The sequence below is a fragment of the Taudactylus pleione genome, unplaced genomic scaffold (genome assembly GCF_031769625.1).
Source record: "Taudactylus pleione unplaced genomic scaffold, aTauple2 ptg000109l, whole genome shotgun sequence".
Taxonomy (NCBI): Eukaryota; Metazoa; Chordata; class Amphibia; order Anura; family Myobatrachidae; genus Taudactylus; species Taudactylus pleione.
In genome coordinates this window covers 13,615,092-13,621,546 of record NW_028284511.1, presented here as the reverse complement: position 1 = coordinate 13,621,546, position 6,455 = coordinate 13,615,092, and the positions used below count along the sequence as shown (strand labels likewise).

Below are 6,455 nucleotides of genomic sequence, written 5' to 3'. Positions count from 1 at the left end.
TTCTTTTTATTTTGTTGTTAGCGAAGTCTACAAAATAACCCAAACTGTATGTATATTGATTTTATTTACTACTTTATTTAATTGTCCTGATGTTCTAAAAAAATAATATCACATCAACCATAACAGATCATTTGGTATTGAGTGGAAGGGGTTCCATTGGAGGATTAGGGTTAGATGAATAGACATAATTTGGATTAATGTGTGTTTGTGTTGATGGTACAATATGTAGGATTTGTGTTAATGTGTGTCTGTGTTATGGTTGAAGATGTAGGAGTTGTGTTAATGGTTCCATACTGTATGTATAATTTATACATTTCTTAGATTATCAAACAGGTAAGTGACTCAAACTGAAGTAGAGCCCTAATGCATGAGAATCATATCTTGTATGCTGTTTGTAGTGTAGTTTGTTCTGACTAAAGATGGAACATTTAAACCAATACTTTATTGATGTCTCCGTAGCCAGCATACATGTTACCCAGTGGGTCTTTTTACAGCCCTTGTAGATTTTGATGACTTTCTTGTAACCTAGCCAACTCTAACTGCAATTCTTGAGGCTGCATGGAAGGGAATCTCTAAGATGCCCTGGGCTCCACTCTGCTGGCTATGAATGGTCAATGAGCTACTCAAGTTTGGTATTGTTTGTTGCCAAAAATATATGTTGCACAACGCAATGGGTTCCAGTCTGTAGATCGACAGTAAAAAGGTCGACAATGTCTAGATAGACACCAGATGTTAGACTGTCAACAGATCGACAGGGACACGAGGTCGACACACTATAGGTTGACATGTAAGAAGGTCAACATGTACAAATGGTCAATATTGACAAAATTTCGACACAGAAATGGTCTACACTTTTTTAGGGTTAGGGTTTGGTACTTACCAAAGGGTTAGGAGTAGGCATTTACCCTGACATTTGGGGTTAGGCACTTACCCCGATGGTTACGGTTAGGCACCAGGAGGGGCAGTTAGGGTTAGGCACTAGATGGGATGGTTAGGGTCAGGCACCAGAAGGGAGGGTTAGGGTTAGGCACCAAGGGGAGGGTTAGGGTGAAGATTAGGGTTAGAAAACAAACAAAAAAATGTGGCGACCATTTTTTGTGTTGACCTTTTGACCATGTCAACTATTTATACCTGTTGACCTTCTTAAATGTCGACCTTTAACGTGTCGACCTTTTGTTCCTGTCAACCTATTGACTCTCTAACATCTCTGTCTATCTAGGCATTATCGACCTTTTTATCTTTCAATCCACACCCCACGCAGTAGTAGTTGGGATTAGAATTAGGAGATGAGCAGAAGCCAGGTTGTAAGAGTGAGTAAATATTCCACAGTAAAATCACAGACACTAAATGAAAAACTCTATCTCAATTTGAACCAAATTAAGCTCACAAAATGACCCAAAAAGTCTGTCAGCTCATGTAGTTTTGAAGCTGGCTCCTACATTTTCTCAAGCATTGTCTACAGGTACACTGGATGTAGGAAGAAAACATGTTTGGTGTCAAGTTCACATCTGTGACCACCCAAGCATGTAATCTATGAGGCCTCTATGTATCAAATCTATGCTTTACATGATCAACAACATCTGAATATAGGTGGGATCTTCTGACTGGGGATTTGCAATAAATTTCCCACTGAATAAAGGCAGGGACTACATTCACATTGACGAAATGCCAGGATCAGAAGTTTCCAACTAAGCACATACTGTAAACAGCTGGCATTTTCCATTTCCAAAAAATGAGACTATTGATTCATATTAAAGCTATGTGGTAGCCAAATGTTTTGCTAAGCTTTCTAATGTCTCTATATAAAATGCTACTGTATATAAACTGTTGTACTATCCAGTTTGAAATTATTTCTTTCTGCACAAGCAGCATTATACATCAACTGCTTTTTTTTTTAGATTTACCTTTTCATACAAACTTATTTCTGAGGCCATTCAGTTTGATCTTACGTCCCTGACAGCATGAACAATCTCCTGACACCTTTCAGTTGTAAAGAAACTACCTATCCAAAATACTGACAAAAAACAATAAATACACATCAGGAAATATTCATACAATTGTTTGCATGGTACCACATAGCAAAAACAGAACAGCTGGAAATAATAGGGATTTGCACTTTAAATAACCCTTGTACAAACGTCCCTTCCTTTCCAATGTTTAATTAGAGAGTGAATAATTCAAGCTGATAATTGTGCTTATGTCCACTGATTAGCAGGTTGTCATGTGGTATGATGGTGTAATGGTTAGCATAGTGAACTCCTATTACATTTAACGCAGAGACTATTTTTTATTTTTCAAGCACCTGGTGGTTTGTGATTAAAAAAATGTTTTGATGACCATGTTGAGGGCCCTCCTAATCCCCTTGCAAGTGGGAGCCATTGGTGCTGTACCCTTGGAGATGTCTTCTTTATTGAGTGCCGGCTATAATTACCAACACCATTTTTGGTACAATTTTAAGGTTATATTTTTATAACTAGTTTTGGAAACAGAAGGCAATCAATAAATAAGCATCTGCAGTTTTGTTTAGGTGAGCATGTTTCCTTTTTTCTGAGTACCTGTACTATTTTTAATCGAGATTTTTAATAGAGAAAAATCAATGTGTGTGTGTATACATTACATATATATATATATATATATATATATATATATATTATATGTACATATCTCTCTCTATAAAATAAAAAAGCAGAGGACACTTACCAGTTCCACTTGTAAAGATGTTTTTTATATAGTAAACTCGCATGTCACATATAGGGTTGACATTTTGGTATCTTGGGACTTTTGTCAAGATAATCAAGTTTCAATACATGTTATAGGATCACCTAACAATATATTCGACAGTCCAATAATATAGAGAGCATCAGGGCCGTATTTAGGGTGGTGTGGCCTGTGCCTGGCATGGACCACCGCAGGACAAAGGGGCACTGTTCGGGCCTGTAAATTTTCTGTTTATTATCATTCTGACTTGTAGTTTCCTCTTATTTCATCCCCAGCATCTCCTGGCCTCCCCTATCTCTTCCCTGGCGGTTCCCCATGAGGCCATTCCCATTTTTTGGGTGTGTTATGTCCCTATTTGAAAATGGGGTGGCGCCAAAGCTCTTTCTGGCAGAGGGCACCAAAAAGTCTAGTTACGGCTCTGGAGAGCATCCCAGTAACCAGCACACAACACTAAGAGCATCCCAGTGATCTTCACACAGTACAGAGAGCATACCAGTGACCACTAAACTACATATACAGAGAGGAGACTGCCACACAATACAGAGAGTATCCTAATGATCACCATAGACGATTCTAGTTACTTCCATAACAGAGCATTTTTGTAACTGACACACAATTTCATCCCATCATCAGTAATTAAAGTTTCTTAGCATCATCAAAACAACTTAATTAAACATTATTAATTATTATTAGAGTTTGGGCAGTCAGAAGATTTTTTGAGACAAAGGAAAAGATTTAACATTTTTTAAAACTACTTTGTATGTTACTAGAAATATTTTATAGTTGATCTGGTTAAAAACAGATAACTTCTATAGGGATTGAGAGCAGAGCAATTGTAGAAGAATGGTTTTGCAAAACAAAATTAATCATGCATAGGAAAAACATAGTTGTGGCTTTCATCATACTCATTTCAGCCTGTGACTCCAATGTACAAAAACATAAATCCCTCCTAATTTTAGTGGGACATCTGATCCAAAGATTTAGCAATGTATTAATGGAGATATGGATGACTATTCAAGTCATCCATATCTCCATGTGGATGACTATTCATATCTCCATATGGATGACTATTCATATATTCATATCTCCATATGGATGGCTATTCAAGTCATCCATATCTGACTCAGACTCGCTCGAAGAGCGCACAACGCTCGCAAGCAGGTCGATGATCCCTTAATGCGCATGCGCCGCCTCCGGCGTGCGCATACACGAGACCCGTACTGCGATGGCAGCTCCGTCGCAATGGGTCTTGCTACAAGATGGGGCGGCTGTCGATATTGATTAACAGCTCGCCCCGTTTTATAGGCGGGGAGGGTGGGTGGCTGCACAAACGCAGGCGTTCCCTTAGGAACGCCTGGCGTTTGTGGGCAGCCCTACTGACATCACTCGTGATGTCAGTAGTGGACTTCCTGCTCTATTAGAGCAGGAAGTCCACTCGGGCTTGTCAGAGCTGAGACCCTACCACAGGGTCTCCTCGCAAGATAATTGCGACCATCACCAGGCTGCTCTCAAAAGCTGTGGGTGGTCACCCACAGTTTAGCGAGCGGCCTGGAGGCCGTGCAAAAAAAACCAAAACGCTCTGATTCAGAGCAAGCGCTCGCAAACAGAGAGTGGCTCTGAATCAGGCCCTAACCCCACATTTCAAGGACAGAGTCCATCAGCATGCTCCACCTACAGAATTAGTGATTGTAATCAGTGGCGCCCATCCACTGCGTGACTCCCGGTGTTGTGAATAGAATAGGGTGCGCGGCAAAGAATAGTCCGTGCCCGGTAAAAAGGGGCTTGGCATCACAGTAAGGGGTGTGACTTCACGGTAATGAGGGTGTGGAATCCCATTTTAGTCTCTCCAGGGAGTTCTCAGAGGTGCGGACTGCCGCCGTGAAGTGGGACCAGTGTATTTGCAGTGGCGGCTCCCTCACTGAGTCATGAGCCGAGTGTTGCACGTAATGCTATAGTGCAGCACCCGGCTCCTGTCACTGAGGTGTCACCCCCTCAGTGGGTGACACCCGGCCTGCATCCCCTTGTGACGCCACTGATTGTAATTACTTTGATGTTAATTCCTGCTTCTATTATGGTAATGGGGAACTCAAATCTCAGGGTGAGAAGTTTATATATGTTTGTCATTAAGCTATAAAGCATATTTTTTCTGTACACAATTTTTTTTTATGTAATATTGGGGCAGATGTATGAAGCTCTGGAAAGTGATAAAGTGCAGAGTGATAAATGACCAACCAGTCAGCTCACAACTGTCATGTTACAGGCTATGTTTGAAAAATGAGAGGTGGAGGCGGATTGGTTGGTCATTTTTCACTCTGCACTTTATCACTTCCACAGCTTCATACATCTGCCCCATTATGTTATAGTTTTAGCATTGCATCTCAATGATGATTATCCATTTTGAGTAAATGTGGTCATAATATTTACACATTTTTTTTTCATGAAAATGACTTTTAGCATATCTTTGTACAGTGCAATGTCTGTTTGGATGTGTGTTCATATTACATCATGCTTGCCAACTGGCAGCCAGGTCAGCACAGCAGGGGGCATGGCAGCAGCATAGGTGGGTGGTGTGCGGGAGTGACAGCGTGATGACATCATCATAGCCCCACCCCTGCTATGTGATGACATGAAATAGCACAAATTGTGTCACCCCCCCTGGACCTCCCACATTTGCTTGGAAAGCTGGTGACTGCAGGATTGTTGGTGAGTGGCAGCCAGCATCGGGAGATTTGCCCACTCGTATGGGCGGTCAGGAGCACCACATGATTTTTGAGAGCCTCCTGGTCATTCCAGCAGAGTAGGTAAGTATGTATTACATTGGGCTAATTTATTTTCTTACTTTTTAATACTAATACAATACAATTAAAAATAGTGACCATTTGTTATTTAAATTGACCTTTAATAAATTGAAAAACACATTTCATTTAATCTGAGAACAGCTCAGTCTCCAATTCAAGACCTTTGCCTGAAGTAACAACCTCCTGTAATCTGACACCTAGTTGTAAAAAAAAGCCTGTCCAAATCACAGAAGATGAACAACAATAGGTACACACCAGGGAACGTTTACAAAAACATTTGCACCAAACAACCTTAGCAAAAACAGAGCAGCAGAAACAAAAGTTTTTTTCAACTTTTGAATAAACCTCTACTTTTGCAATACATAGATAATTAGAAAGAGGTAAGTTTTAAATAGACCTCGTAAGCCCTTCTCTATGAAAAGTTATGTAAAAAAGTTACAGTATTCAATGTGAGAATACACTTTAGGTCAGCTGAAGCCAAATTTCCCATGTGGTTCCATGGTGTAATGGTTAGCACTCTGGACTTTGAATCCAGCGATCCGAGTTCAAATCTCGGTGGGACCTAATTTCAGTTTTCTATAGTTTATTAAAATAAAAGAATACATAAGGCAGAAAAATAAATAATTAATGTGTACTTAGACTATCCCTATTAGTTAATTAAATGATAAATCTACCTTTGTGCAGGCTTTATTTTGTTCAATAGATCCAGGTGTACATAATATGTAACAGAAGTGCATTCTTACTAGAGATGTGTGCTAACTACTGTGTTTTGGTTTTGTATCTGGATCTACCCTGGTTTTGGATCTGGATTGGTTTTGCCAAAACCTCACCTCCATGTTTTGTTTTCATGTTTTGGTTTTGGATCTGGATTTTTTCTTAAAAAATCTTAAAAACAGCTAAAATTACATAAAAAGGGCCTGATTTTGTTCCTACAGTATA

The 6,455-nt window shown here is 39.8% G+C and overlaps 1 non-coding gene across 1 annotated transcript; it reads left to right on the top strand.

Moving 5' to 3' along the window:
• Window positions 1-6,008: 6,008 nt before the first annotated feature.
• TRNAQ-UUG (transfer RNA glutamine (anticodon UUG)) lies at window positions 6,009-6,080 on the top strand. Its single transcript has one exon. It is a non-coding gene; the product is annotated as a tRNA-Gln (tRNA).
• Window positions 6,081-6,455: the final 375 nt, after the last annotated feature.